Source organism: Esox lucius, chromosome 8 (assembly GCF_011004845.1).
Source record: "Esox lucius isolate fEsoLuc1 chromosome 8, fEsoLuc1.pri, whole genome shotgun sequence".
In the NCBI taxonomy this organism is placed as follows: Eukaryota; Metazoa; Chordata; class Actinopteri; order Esociformes; family Esocidae; genus Esox; species Esox lucius.
The window spans coordinates 34,180,550-34,196,641 of record NC_047576.1 but is presented as its reverse complement, the minus strand read 5'-3'; positions in this window follow the sequence as shown (position 1 = coordinate 34,196,641).

Below are 16,092 nucleotides of genomic sequence, written 5' to 3'. Positions count from 1 at the left end.
TTGAGTTAGAATATTTTAACCTGAATAGTGGATCGTTGTTTACACGTTAAGCTAGAGAAATGGCGAAAGATAATGCTAACAACAGACCAGACACGGAACAGCCAACAACCTCTACATAAAATCAAGCGATCACACCCCAAAATACAAATGAACCAACCATTACTTTGTTACACAGCGATGCACACAATAATCCTCAGATACAAGGCTTGTTAACCGAGCTTAGTAGCCCCCATTTTTCACACGATCTAGTTGACTCCCCTTCAAGATCTCTGATGCAAACTCAGTGCAGTGATGGCGGTGTTAGAATTATACAACATAATGCATTTGACAATGTTAAATGATGACAAAATACTGGTGAAGTTAGTGATTTTGGCACATTCTATGCAAGTATTATGGCAGGCTTGGATGCTTTGATTGTTAGAGCTTCAGACTTTGTACACGGGCCTGGTGATCGTCTGCAGATTGAGTTGATTGGTGAATCTCTGATAGACCCCGTACATGTGACCATGAGAGCAGATGAATATAATGAACGCATGTTTGGTAATTTACTTGAAAGTGTTATGCAGATTAATGCTGAGATTATGATTGATGAATCTCTAGAACTGGTGGTACAAATTGTCAAAAACTGTGAGGGTGGTGCCCCGGGACATAAAGCTCAAACACTGTTGATAGAGCAGATTATCAATAAAAAAAAGAAGGCATTTATATGTGGCTGTGAATAATGATTCTATGTGTTTTTTCTGTTTGTTTGATGGGTATGTTGAACCCGCAGTACACACATCCTGAGGCCCTGGTTAGTGTTCGTGAGTTACATACGGGCGCTGGTTTAGCGTTAGATGATTGTGTGGCATTGACAGATATTGTTCGGTTTGAGGAAATGACAGGGTTTAAAATTGTTGTCTTTCACCGAACACGGGATGGCCACTTTACCATGTTTCAAAACAGCGAGGACACCCTCCCTAGAACCGTCTTTATGTACTTACACGATAACCATTTCTATGGCATCATAAATCTGAAGGGTTTTCTGGGTGTGTCTTATGTCTGTGACTGGTGCTATACCGGTTTCAACACCCATGATGATCATGGTTGTAAACATAGCTGTAGTGTCTGTCTTCATGAAGATTGTCATACCCAACCCCCTAACACAAAGCAGTGCCCAGACTGTAATCGTATATGTTATTCAGACTTTTGTTATAGACAGCATAAACGCATAAATACTGTGTCGATTGCGGCCGTTATTACAATGTTAGTATTACCAACTATAAAGCGCACAGGTGCATGGCTAACATGTGTCCCAATTGTAACGTGGATCTGGCTGTTGAAATGAATCATCAGTGTTTTATAAAACCCTCCAAGCCCGAGGACCCCAGTGAGCGCTACATATTTTATGATTTTGAGACTATTGCCAATCCGGTGAATGGTGTACACACTGCAAATTTTGTGTGCGCAATAAACTTTGATAACGAGACGTGGTGTTCAGCCGGAGATGGTTGTGTTGCTGCTTTTTTCCAAAGGTTTAGGCAACCGAAATATAATGACTACACATTTATAGCACACAACTCTAAAGGTTTCGATGATTACATCTTGATGCAATACCTTGCTAACAATGGTATTGGCACAACACTTATTGCTAATGGTAGCAAGCTCATGATTTTTACAGACAGCACATTCAATCAGAGATACATTGATAGTCATTGCTTCCTACCTATGAAGCTGTCGGCCTTGCCACGTGCTATGGGTTTTAAGGATTTGAAAAAAGGCTACTTTCCTTACAAGTTTAACATCAAGGAGAATGCGAACTTTGTTGGCCCCCATCCGGAACCGCATTACTATGGTGTGAATACCATGATAGCTAAAGAAAAATATGAGTTTTTGCAATGGTATGCAACTGTTTCCGCAGACCCCTTTGTCATGCAGGATGAAATAAAGGCTTACTGCGTGAATGATGTGGTCATCTTGAGAGAGGGTTGTATGCGCTACAGACTCGAGTTCCTGGAGTGTTGTGGTGTTGACCCATTCCGGTCAATTACGATTGCTTTGGCTTGCATGAAAGTCTTTTGCAACAGATTCCTCACCAAGGACACCATTGCATTGGTCCCCTCAGACAACTACAACCGTTGTCAGAAGACATTCTCAAACAGCTCAATCCAGTGGCTTGAATATGTGGCCTCTGATGAGAATATATCAATACAGCATGCCCTGAACAAGGGTGAAGTGAAAATCGGTGCCTACTGCGTTGATGGATATGCTGAACGTGATGGGTTGAGCACGGTCTATGAATTTCTATGTTGTTTCTGGCACGGTCACCCAAGTGACATTGTTCAACAAGCATCAATCCAGTGACAAAGATTCAGTACGGGTTGATGCACCAGCAATGGTTGACAAAGCTAGAGGCTTTGAAAGAACAACACAACGTACATGTTCAATACATATGGGAGTGTGAGTGGAACCGGCTTAAAAACACATCCGCAGATGTCAAAGCTTTCTTGAAGACCTTTGATGCTCCAGAGCACCTTGACCCTCGGGATGTTCTTTTTGGCTGTCGTACTAATCTGAAGTTTACGGCTCGAGAAGGGGAGACTATTCAGTATAACGATGTCTGTAGTCTTTACCCATTCTGCAACAAGACAAAGACTTATCCGATTGGGCATTCAGACATAATCTTTCGAGATTTCAAATCCACTAGACACCTACTTTGGTATTGTTAAGGCTACAGTGTGTCCAGGCCTTTATCACCCCGTTTTACCACACAGGGTCGGCGGTAAGCTGTTATTTCCCTTGTGTAGATTATGTGCAGAGTCTGAAAACCAGGTAACTGATTGTTCACATACTGATTCAGAAAGATCTTTAACTGGTACCTGGGTTTCTATTGAGCTGGTTAAGGCTGTAGAGAAAGTTTATCGCATTGTGAAAGTATTTGAAGGGATTTCACCAGGACATCAGATGATCTTTTTGCAGATTACATGAGAACATTCCTGAAGCACAAGCAGGAAGCTAGCAGCTTCCCACCATCTGTGGTTGACGATGAGGCTAAAGACCAGTATATCCGTGAATATCATGAAAAGGAGGGTGTGCAGCTTGACAAGGAAACATTGTTGTAAACAGTGCTAGGCGATCTTTGGCTAAATTGACAATGAATAGTCTTTGGGGTAAGATGGGTGAGCGGACTAACCTCATGAACACAATGTTAATTACAGATCCGGAGGAGTTTAGCCACTACCTTTTTTCCAGTTGTTGAAGTCAACACTTCCCCGAGTTGGTTTGTTGGAAAGGAGAATAAAATACCAGGAGTCAGGTCAATTACCGTACCGCATATTCCGTTTATTACAAAAGCTTTTGGAGACAAGTGTCGCCGCACAATGTGGCGGTCCTGGAGCCTTCTCAATGGCTGTAGAGATCACTCTCATGGCAAGCCCTCATGCATGGGATACAACAACACCCACAAGTAACCATTATAGCACCAAATGTAGCAAGCGATAAAAGAGCAGACATTATCAAACCTTTCCACTGGCCGAACATCGAGGTCAGCCATTCCTCCAGCGGATTATCTATCCCAGAATGCTCGTATGTGACCCCTTGACATAGTCCAATTCAATCCCCCAAATTTCCTCAAACAGGTGTCCTCAGCTGGGATCGCGAACCTCTTCGCTGGGGGAATGAAGACCCGATGCCAACCTGGGAAACCTGTAACAACATACAACACACATCATTATTCCACCAATGTCCATGTACCACTTCATTCTATTCTCATCTCCTCAGACCTTTCTCAGTGACCCTGTCATCTTGGTACAAGTGGTAGGAGCCACTCGGTGTCCTATACTCCCTTTTGTTACAGTATTCCTCAAATCCTTCCCCTAAGAGTCTATTTCCCTGGCGCCGTCCTTTGTCTCCTTCACTCGCTCGTAGTCCCGCCGTGTCCTGGGGTCCGCTCCTGGCACCGGTCCGGCTGGTTTTGGTCCTCCTTCCGTCCACACTGGGGAAAGCTCCTCCTTCCCGGTTTGGATGAGGTCCGTTAGCGACCTCCCTGGCTCCTGCGCTGGTGTACACTGACTCCAATGGTACCACATCTCTCCTTTGTCCCTCAGGCGGACCGCATGGCTCGTTCTCTCCACCACCTGATGAGGACCCGTCCACCTTGGCTCCGACCACTTTCGCTTGATGACCTTCAGCAGCCCCCACTCCGCCTGGGGCAGGTTCTGGTCCAGCGGGTGCAGGTTCCTCCGTTCTCCGACTCTATTGGAGAATTCTGAAACGAGAGCTCGCAATTCATCAAAATACACTCTGTGATCTTTGGGCCACTTTGATGTCTCACTAGCTCGTCTCTCTCAGGGCCTTCTGCTCTTACCACCATCACTCGCGGAGTGTACCCTGCTGTCTGTTTTGCTGCTGTGTCTGACGCTTGATTTCCCTGAGCTACTACATTATTTGAATTATCGTGTCCTTTGCATTTTATGATGGCTACCTTTTCGGGCAGGTCTAGGGCCTGGGCTAGTTCTCTCATCTCTGCCTCGTGTTTAATCGGTTTGTCTCCTGCTGTTCTAAACCCAGCTTTTAACCACTGTCCTAGCTCCACGTGCGCTGCGCCTACTGCATATGCCGAATCTGTGTAAATGTTTACTCTCTTTCCCTTGGCCTGCCTGAGGGCCTCTATCACTGCTCTCACTTCTGCTCTCTGGGCTGACTGCAGCCCCTGGAGCCTCTCTGCTTTAAGTGTGACTAAACCCTCTGGTGTTAGTTTCACTACCGCAAATGCCACCCTCAGCCCATCTTGTTCGTGTCTGAAACAGCACCCATCAGTGAAGAAGTCCTCTGCCCCTGGGAGGGGTTCTGCCTCCAGATCGGTTTGTGTCTTACTCTCCCTCACTACCTCTTGCGCGCACTCATGTGGTGGCCCCGTCCCCAATCGGTCTGCCATATTTCTCCCTTCATGTGTGAAAATCAAATTTGGAGCCCCGAGAATTTTGCTTAGGGGTTGTTGCCTGAGGGAAGTCATAGTGAACATCTGTGAATTTACATACGCCACTACACTGTGTGTTGTGAGTATCTGAAGTTGATGCCCCATCACTATGTGTGCACATTTTTAAATGAGTCTCGCTACTCCCGCTGCATGCTGTGTGCAGGTGGGGTGCCTTTTTTCGGTTTTGTCAAATCCTACGCTTATGTACATAAGGATGTTCCTATCTCCCCTTTTTTTCTGAAACAGGACCCCGTTCATGACTTGTCCTGTTTCAGAAACATCTAGAAAAAAGGGTTTTGTGTAGTCGGGTATGGCCAGATCAGCTGCGGTGGCTAGTTGTTGTTTCAGCAAAATGAAGGCCAGGTCGGCCGGGCAAGTCCAATTGAGAGTGGCTTTAAGTTTACGCATTCCCTGCTCTTTAACTAGCGCTCTAAGTGTCTCTGTGAGCCCTGAATAGTTTGGGATGTAATTGCGGCTGTACCCCGTGAGCCCCAGGAATGATAGCATTTCCTGAACAGTAGTGGGTTTAGGATGGTGGAGGATGGTTGTGCAGTGAGCTGGGGAAAGCCCTGCTCCCTTCTGCGAGATTACTCTGCCCAGAAAGGAGACCTGCGTCCTTACCAGCTGTAGCTTTTCTTTTGAGACCTTGGACCCTTTCTCTGCCAGTCTGGTGAGGACCGTCATCGTAGCTTGGATGCAGGAGGCCACCGTTTGGGCCGCCAGCAGCAGGTCGTCTAGGTACTGGACCAAAGTTACCCCTGTCGGCAGGCAGCATCCCTGCGGCGCTTCTCTCAGTACCTGGTTGAATATACCAGGGGAAAGCGCGAACCCCTGTGGTAGTCTTGTGTATTGCCATTGTTGACCCCTATGTGTGAAAGAAAAAATATCACGAAGTTCCTCTGCTAGTGGGAGACAGAAAAAAGCATTAGCCAGGTCAATGCAGGTGAACCATTTTTGATCAAGGGTGTTACATACGGGTTAGGTACCGGTATAGTGGGTGTGAGTAAAATGTTGTTAATAGCTCTGAGATCATGGGCCATACGGTATTTCCCCGTCCCTTTCTTTTCTACCGAGAGGATAGGCGTGTTCCACGCGGAACCTGACTCCTTCAACACCCCTGTGGGCCACAAACCATTCAATGTCACATCCAACCCTTCCTCTGCCTCTGGTTTGTGTGGGTATTGGGGCAGCCATATGTGCTCTCCCGGTCCCATTTTAAAGGTGACTGGTGGGCAATCGGTGAGCCCCACGTCCGTGGGGCCCTTGGACCACAGTGAGTCCGGTAACTCATTAAGTCTGATCGTGGCTACAGGGTGATCCATCTTTTCCCTCCCATGACCCGAGTTATCTCCCTTCGCTCTAAATATACCCAATCCGTCCCTGGTGCCTCTAACCGATACGTCTTACAGCTGGGTGAGTACCATACGTTTGGCGCCTGAGGGAGTGTCCAATCAGTGCAATCGACCGCCCTTTTAACCATGGGCCCCAGGTCTTTTGCTTGGTGTTTAGGATGCAGGGCAAGTGACACATGCAGGACGGACTCCTCCGCCATCATGTACCACTGATCCTGCCCCTCTTTCAACTGTACATCTGCCGCTACCCCTTCAGGGCCTACATATATGAATTTAGACCCGACCTGCCACGTGTCCCCACACACTACATCCCCAAACCCCTCTCTATACACCTCATCGCCCTGCCGATCATAAAAAAGGGTTACATGTGGGGGGTCTGGCGGAGGAAAGTACGGCTCGAGGAGGGAGATCCACGGCCTCCACTTGAAGTACTGGGACAAAATACCCTGTTTGTCCGGCTTTTCCAGTAACAATAGTCCCCAGTATATCTCCGCTATTTCACCCTTCACCTGTTGTACCAGGTACTGCCCTTTGCTTGTGGTTTCAGGTCCGCACACCGCCGATGTCCCGTCTGGTAACGTGACAGTTAGTCCATCTGGAGAACACAAGATATTAGCCCCCAGTTTTATCAACAAGTCTCTCCCCAATAAGTTCACTGGTGTGTTTGTCGACACCACATACGGATGGCTGAGGGCCTGTTTACCCAGTATCGCTTTAAGAGGAAATGTCACTGGCAAAGTCTGTCCCACTCCTTCAAACCCCACAACTTCCACTGTCTTGGAGGATAGTAGTCCTGTGACGGGAGGGGCGGTGATGGTGGAAAAAGTGGCACCTGTGTCAACCAGAAAGGGGAAGTCCTTCCCGTCGACATTCAGGGACAGCATAGGATCTACCTTTCCCCCGCTGTCCCCTCCCCTCCCTGTAGACTGTCATTCCTGGTCCCACCCTCCCTCATAAGAGAGTGGGTATTGTCCAGGTGCACTAGGTGGTGGGACGGTGTGTGGGTTGGGAACTGGAGCTGCCCCTTGGTTTGGGTATCCTCTGCCCCCTGCAGTGTTCTGTGGGCACTCTCTGGACAAGTGGTTCGGGTCACCACACACAAAGCAGGCTCGTATGGGACTTGGGCTCCTGGAACCCCTCTGCCTCTACCCCGCCCACTCCCCCTACCATAAGCTCCCCTCGGAGTCCCTGGTCGATAGGGCGCGGTAAATGCCCCCTGGCCACCATGAGGTTGGGGTGCCCATGTGGGAACAGGGTATAAATCGGGTTTGTCAGGTTCTCCCGAGCCTAGGGCTGCCATCTGTCTGTTTCTTTTTCCCTTCATTGAACCTCACTTTGGCTTTACCCAGCTGTAAGCGCAACAGTTTCTCTGGACAGTTCCTGTATCTGTGGCTACTGCCCTCCAGTCCCCCAGTGCCAACATTTGACCGGCTGTGAGATTATCAAATTGTGACAACCATAGTCCACCTCCCTCTCCCATTGGGGGTAATTTATCTACCAGTGCCTGTACGTCTCCCAGCCCCAATGGTTTATATCGCGGTTCGCCGCCTCCCACTCTAAAGAGAGGCAGATGAAACCCAGCACAACTAGCTTCCCCTGCTTGTGACCGCGTATACATTTTACTTTAAATCCTTTAAATCGATTCTACTGCGTCATGGTGTAGTTTTTGTTCTGGTGGGGGCGAACGCGGCAGAGGGTATACATCTACGTCTCCCTTACTCCCATCTCCACTACTGTCTGCGTCGGGGTCTTCGTCTGAGTCAGTCCATCTCCCTATTACTTTCCCCGAGAGTAACACCCGTCCTCTATATGAATTTCCTTTTTTCTGCCTAGTTTTTGTCCTTCTCACTGTGTCACTATCGTCCGACCCCGACCTTGAGTCCTCACCTAACCTGCCTTTAGTACGGCCTGACCTTTTGTTTCTGGCCCCTGTAATCTCATCCTGTTTATTCCTAGTTGTCTTCCCTTCTCGCTCCTCTCCTCGTACCTCCCGTACTCTCTCTCTGCCCTTGCCTTGAACGGTTTCACCTCCCCCTCAGTGTCTGTCTCGCTCTTTGACTCCGCCTTCCTACTCAACTTTCTCTTATCTTGCTTTCCTGTGAATTGATTTATGGGCTTGCTGTTCTGTGGGTCTAAAGACAATATCCCACTTTCTAAACGTAACACTGGATACAATGGTACACGCGGTGTACCAGGCACCACCGGGTCATCTTCATATGCTGGGGGTTCTATCTCTCCTCCCTTTTTCTCCTCCTTAATTTTCTGTTCCTTTTTCTCTTTGTTCAAATGGTCTACACCCTGACACCACACTGCTAATTTACACCATTCTTTTCTGTGCTTTTCCCATTCCTTCTCCTGTTCTCTATATCTCCTTCTCTTGACCAAATTTGCTGTTTCCTTCTTGTCTCTAACTCTATCTCGATTTTTGGCACAATCCTTCTCCTTATTCCACAAAATAACATGTAATGGTCTCCTTTCCTCCAACCTTAATCCTGCCTCACTCACCACTTGTCGCAATTTCTCTTCTATCTCTTCTTTTTCTTTCTGAATTGGGTCCATCCTGCCTACAATTGTCATTACATTTGCCACCTGTATCCCCAATTGTTTCCACTTTCCCGAACCTGGACCCCACCCATCGTCATCAACTTCTCTCTCAAACTCCCCGTCCATTTCTCCCTGACTCATGTTACTGTGAGTCCCAGACTCAGAATGATTAACAAATGATTAACAGGTCCCTGACCCAACCCTTTTGGGACTTGAACCCAGTTCTCTTATAAAAATTTCAAAACTCCCCGGCCCTCTAACCCTGCTGAACGTGAACCTTTACACACAATAAATATTTCGAGGTGCCCCTAAGTCCTTGGGCCTTTAACCCGTCTGATTGTCAAGTTTCTTACTTACAATCTCCACCGTCCCCGTCGGGAAGTGGTCTGGGGTAGTCAACCCGAGAACAAATACCAATTGCCTCGCCCTCCTGAATTTAAACCAGTACCACTACGTTCTCCACAGGTTCACAATTTAGTTCACAGCCAATATGCAGATTTAGATATAACAGGCTCTGCTTACCTTTATCATGAGCCGGCTCAGAACCTGTGAATCTCGTATAGGTTAACTGGACCGGATCGAATTCCTTCTCCTTTTTCCAATCCCGTACGAGCCCCCAAAATTGTTGAAGTCAACACTTCCCCCGAGTTGGTTTGTTGGAAAGGAGAATAAAACACCAGGAGTCAGGTCAATTACCGTACCGCATATTCCGTTTATTACAAAAGCTTTTGGAGACAAGTGTCGCCGCACAATGTCTAAGGATCAACAGTCAAAACATAATTTTATACTTCAACTACACCCAAAGGATAGAGGCGTTAAGTTAACAAAGCAAGTGTGCCATTGGCCCAATCCCAGTTCTATTCCTTATAAGGATAACTGCAAGTATCCCCTTGCCCCCCTTGTGGTTTCTGTGTTGTCTGTCTGACTATGTGTGTGCCTCTAACCTGTTTCCTGTTTCTCAAAAGACAGACATACTAAATCTTTCTCTCCCCGGCAACCGCTAGAACAGGGTTTCCTGTTCTCCTACTTGCACCTTCAGTTTCAACACAGTTACAAACACTTACAGTTTTTTACAATCGCTATGACAGTTTTTTCAATACATTTAACAAGTTTCCTAAACTCTTAACGCACCAACACACCTAAAACACACAATTGGCAAAACGGTTAATTTCATGCTCAAAATCACACATTGTAAACTAAACTCCAAAACTAATTTACAAAATACAATATTACACTAACACAATACACTATGTCTAACAAAACACTGCAAACATGTTTCAAAATCAAATAATTATTCAAAACACTAACACATGTTCTCTTCCAACAGGAACATTTAGTCAATCATAACACAATGACAAAAAAAACACTATCATCAGCTGAAATTACAGAAACTGCATTATTTTATGTATCAGGTCTTCCCTTATACAATAGACAGTATATTGTATTGATCATAGATTGTGTTTTGCACTGCAGTTTCTTTTGATGCCTCTCTACATTTTTGTTTTGTTGGGTTTAGTAAATGCATGCATTTTGTTTCTTTTGCTGCAGAAATTCAATATAAAAAATGAATGACCATCTTAGAGTAAAAGGACATTGCTGCAAGATATACAAACAGAAAAAGCACTGGAAAAATAATAACAAAAACAAAGTAATCTTCTAATCTGCCCGGTCTTCTGCATTTGGCCACATGTTCTCATCCTCTACCTTGCCCCACTCGTCTCCCTTGTCCTTGCCCCACTCCTCTCCCTTGTCCTTGCCCCACTCCTCTCCCTTGTCCTTGCCCCACTCCTCTCCCTTGTCCTTGTCCCACTCCTCTCCCTTGTCCTTGCCCCACTCCTCTCCCTTGTCCTTGTCCCACTCCTCTCCCTTGTCCTTGTCCTTGCCCCACTCCTCTCCCTTGTCCTTGTCCCACTCCTCTCCCTTGTCCTTGTCCTTGTCCCACTCCTCTCCCTTGTCCTTGTCCTTGTCCCACTCCTCTCCCTTGTCCTTGTCCTTGTCCCACTCCTCTCCCTTGTCCTGGTACTCGTCTTCCTCTCCGTCGTGCAGGCATTTTTTTCTTTCTTTCTTTCTTTCTTTCTTTCTTTCTTTCTTTGTGTTGCTCCATATTGTTCCTTTTCCACACAATATCAGCCCAAAGAGTACTCTTTTAGAACATATGATCATGCGATTGAAGGTACCTCAACACCTGAGTGTGCTTCCTAGATGGGAATCAGCTGTGATTTATATATTTGCATAACTTCAATAAGCTGTTTCTCATTAGCAATGGAATAAGATACAGGGAATATATTTGTGTTTCAATTCACAATATACACAGCTGTTTACCTTGACTTTAGCCTGTAAGGTTAGGTTTAGAACATGGTGTTATCTGTTCTGACATACCGTGTGAAAGCATTTGTAAATTTGACTGTAAAATTACATTGTTTTGGTCTTGGTTGAGCTTGTGTGTAAAAGAAGTTCAAGCATTTTAAATTTGTGTTAACTGTATGCATTTTGTGTCAAAGCAACAAGAAATGTGTTAATTGTATAGCCTACAAAGATGGATGTTGTGCTAGCCGTGTTAAGAGTTTAGGAAACTTGTTAAATGTATTGAAAAAACTGTCATAGCGATTGTTAAAAACTGTAATAAAACAATTGAATCACAAACTTGAAGGTATCTCACAGCTGCCAACACTCATCACTATGTTGAGGTTATTCAAGATTTAGTTCATGGATACAACCATAGCTACCATCGGTCTATTAAGATGAAGCCTGCTGACGTTTGTGAAGAAAATGTTAGATTAGTTCTCAAGAACCTGTATGGTACAACATTAACAAGAAATGGTAATCAAAGCTACAAGTTCCAGGTTGGGGATACTGTGAGACTCTCAAAGCTGAGAGGTGCGTTTACAAAAGGCTATGAAAAAGGGTACACAGATGAATATTTTACAATAACAGAATGCATTCCTTGGGTACCTCCTGTATATAGAATAAAAGATTATGATGATGTGATAGTTGGGACCTTTTATGAACAGGAATTGCTGGAAATAATAGTGGCTAAGGATACAACTTTTTAAGTGGAAGCAGTTTTGAATGAGAAAGTACAGAAAGGGAAGAAAATGTGTTTTGTGAAATGGCTTGGTTGGCCTGAGAAATTCAACAGCTGGATACCATTGAAACAAGTGGTTGACCTAGAAACTGGATAAAACTCCAGGATTTGACTGCGATCAGCATGGATGACGGTGGCTTCTACATAACGCTCCCCAGTAACTCATCGAGACATGTCTATCCAAGCAATACAAGTTTGTGCTATACCACAAAATTTGCCAAAGGTATAGATTTGAAAGGCGATTGGGAAGTATCTTTGATAGAGTTCCAATACCCGCATACGTGGAAGACTTTTACACGGGGTGAAAACGCATTTCAACTACATGACTCGAATAACGACAAAACTTGGAAATATGAACTCAACACCGGTTATTACAGCAATATAGTAAAACTAGTGACAGAGCTCAACAGTTATATAAAACCACATGGTGTATGGGCGCGGTACGATGAATTTAAAAATAGAATGTTTCTAAAAGGTGAGCCCCAGTTTAGTTTGACATTTTGTACAAAACTGGAACAGATATTGGGCTTAAAACCAGGCGAGCGGTGGTACGCCCCATGGTACGGAACATTCCCCACAGATATTCTGGCTGGGTTTAACACCATTTACATTTACACAGATATAATTGATTATCAACGTGTTGGTGACAGTCATGTCCCACAGCTGCGAACTGTACATATTACTGGGAAAAAGAACAAAGTTGTCACAGTGACATACGACAAGCCACCTCAATTTGATAAGATCTGTATTGAGGTAAAATCTGATCAAAACCAGCTGGTTTCATTTGTAGTTACACTTCAGACCAGTCAAAAAATATTTTAGAATTTAAGATGCAGCCTCAGAAACTCTACGATGATCCTCGAAGGTATGTTGAATACTACACAACACAGGCTGGTAACGGTTTACCGGGGTATCATGGTAGCACTGCAATGTATGGGGCTGGTCTAGGGGGTCTTTTCCGAGGGCTTTTCCGGATGGCAATGTTGAAGCGAGGGTTCTCAATAGCAAAACCACATCTGAAGAATGTGGCTAGGAATATAGTTGGCGATGTTGTCAACAGTGTTATGTCACGACAAACAAAACAGCAGGACGGTTCTGGATTGATGGTTATGTCTCGAGGTGTTAGAAAGAGACCACCTGGTAGGAGGAGCCTACCAAAGAGTAAAAAACGCAAGAATGAGACAAAAACAAGAGCCGCGGTTAAAAGAGGACATACACCCTGGAGGACACTCAAAGGGAACACGGCAAAGCTGCTTAAGAATATATTTTAGAAAGATGGCACTCCTACACCGTATGTCTGGTGAATGTATGAAAACAGAGTTGGATTTATTCACAGTTCCCTTCACACAGACATCTATTGAGAAAAATACATACGTTTAAATACCGACCCTATTATTAATATCAGACGCAGCGCCTCTGGAGTTCTTTATTGCCGGGAATGGCAAAGACTACGTTGATCTAAACAATACTTTGTTGTACCTACGTGTAAAAGTCACTAAACCGGACAGAACTAATATTGATGCCGGAGCACGTGTTGGGGTTATCAACTATCCGATAGCCACCCTATTTTCACAAGTGGATGTCTCCTTAGGTGTTCGTTTAATTAGTCTGAGTAGCAACACATACCCCTACAGAGCCGTTATAGAGAGCATTCTGAATTATGGATGTGATACACTAAAGACAGTTTTCAGCTGGGTTGTTTTACAAGGATGCCGCAGGTCACATGGATGTTACGGACCCTGCAGGCGAGAACGATGGACCTACGAAAAGGGCTGCCTATTCAGCGGATAGTACAACATTTGAAATGCTTGACCCTGTTCATAGCGATATCTTCTTTCAAGAGAAACTCATGTTAAACGGTGTTGATATAAAGGTTAGGACGGTACGCGGTAAAGATGAGTTCTGCCTTATGGGGGTCGGGGATGTGCGTTATCGTTTGCATATATTATCAGCGTCACTATTTGTCAAGAAAGTGTCTGTTTCGCCAGCCGTGAAACTTGGACACACTCAAGCGTTACTCTCAACCAATGCCAAGTACCCAATTGAAAGTGTGTATGAAGACAGTTAGTTTACCGGTTGGGGGTCGTGTTTGTAACCAGGAAAACCTATTTTTAGGACCTCTGCCAAAATGTATTGTAATCGGATTGGTGGACAATGACAGTTTTACCGGAAGTTACACAAAGAATCCATTTAATTTCAAACATTATAATTTGGAGTTTATGGCTATGTATGTAGATGGTCAGCAATTTCCTAGCAAACCATTCCAACCAAATTACACAACAGGGTCAGCAGTGTGTGAATTTTACCAATTGGCCTTAGCTTCAGGAAAACACCTAAAGGACCAAGCCTTGGCTATTGACAGGTCGGACTTCTTACACGGCTATTCCCTTTATGCATTCAACTGCGCACCCGACGAGGAGTGTGGTCAGCACCTATCCTTGATCAAGTCAGGGAATGTACGACTTGAGATGAGGTTCAGACAACCACTACCCCACACATTACAGTTTTTTACAATCGCTATGACAGTTTTTTCAATACATTTAACAAGTTTCCTAAACTCTTAACACGGCTAGCACAACATCCATCTTTGTAGGCTATACATTTAACACATTTCTTGTTGCTTTGACACAAAATGCATACAGTTAACACAAATTTAAAATGCTTGAACTTCTTTTACACACAAGCTCAACCAAGACCAAAACAATGTAATTTTACAGTCAAATTTACAAATGCTTTCACACGGTATGTCAGAACAGATAACACCATGTTCTAAACCTAACCTTACAGGCTAAAGTCAAGGTAAACAGCTGTGTATATTGTGAATTGAAACACAAATATATTCCCTGTATCTTATTCCATTGCTAATGAGAAACAGCTTATTGAAGTTATGCAAATATATAAATCACAGCTGATTCCCATCTAGGAAGCACACTCAGGTGTTGAGGTACCTTCAATCGCATGATCATATGTTCTAAAAGAGTACTCTTTGGGCTGATATTGTGTGGAAAAGGAACAATATGGAGCAACACAAAGAAAGAAAGAAAGAAAGAAAGAAAGAAAAAAATGCCTGCACGACGGAGAGGAAGACGAGTACCAGGATAAGGGAGAGGAGTGGGACAAGGACAAGGACAAGGGAGAGGAGTGGGACAAGAACAAGGACAAGGGAGAGGAGTGGGACAAGGACAAGGACAAGGGAGAGGAGTGGGACAAGGACAAGGACAAGGACAAGGACAAGGACAAGGACAAGGGAGAGGAGTGGGACAAGGACAAGGACAAGGGAGAGGAGTGGGGCAAGGACAAGGACAAGGGAGAGGAGTGGGACAAGGACAAGGACAAGGGAGAGGAGTGGGGCAAGGACAAGGGAGAGGAGTGGGGCAAGGACAAGGGAGAGGAGTGGGGCAAGGTAGAGGATGAGAACATGTGGCCAAATGCAGAAGACCTTTTTCTGTTTGTATATCTTGCAGCAATGTCCTTTTACAAATAAAGTCTTTACTGCAGCAATTCTGTCTCTGTCTTTTTTTTAAACTGTACATTCTATAAAGCTACTCTAAGATGGTCATTCATTTTTTGTATTGAATTTCTGCAGCAAAAGAAACAAATTGCATGCATTTACGAAACCCAACAAAACAAAAATGTAGAGAGGCATCAAAAGAAACTGCAGCGCAAAACACAATCTATGATCAATACAATATACTGTCTATTGTATAAGGGAAGACCTGATACATAAAATAATGCAGTTTCTGTAATTTCAGCTGATGATAGTGTTTTTTATGTCATTGTGTTATGATTGACTAAATGTTCCTGTTGGAAGAGAACATGTGTTAGTGTTTTGAATAATTATTTGATTTTGAAACATGTTTGCAGTGTTTTGTTAGACATAGTGTATTGTGTTAGTGTATTATTGTATTTTGTAAATTAGTTTTGGAGTTTAGTTTACAATGTGTGATTTTGAGCATGAAATTAACCGTTTTGCCAATTGTGTGTTTTAGGTGTGTTGGTGCGTTAAGAGTTTAGGAAACTTGTTAAATGTATTGAAAAAACTGTCATAGCGATTGTAAAAAACTGTAATGTTGCTGTAGGCCTCTTGGAAGCCTCCCTGACCAGTTTACTTCTCGTCTTTTCAAACATTTTGGAAGTACATCCAGTTCTTGGTA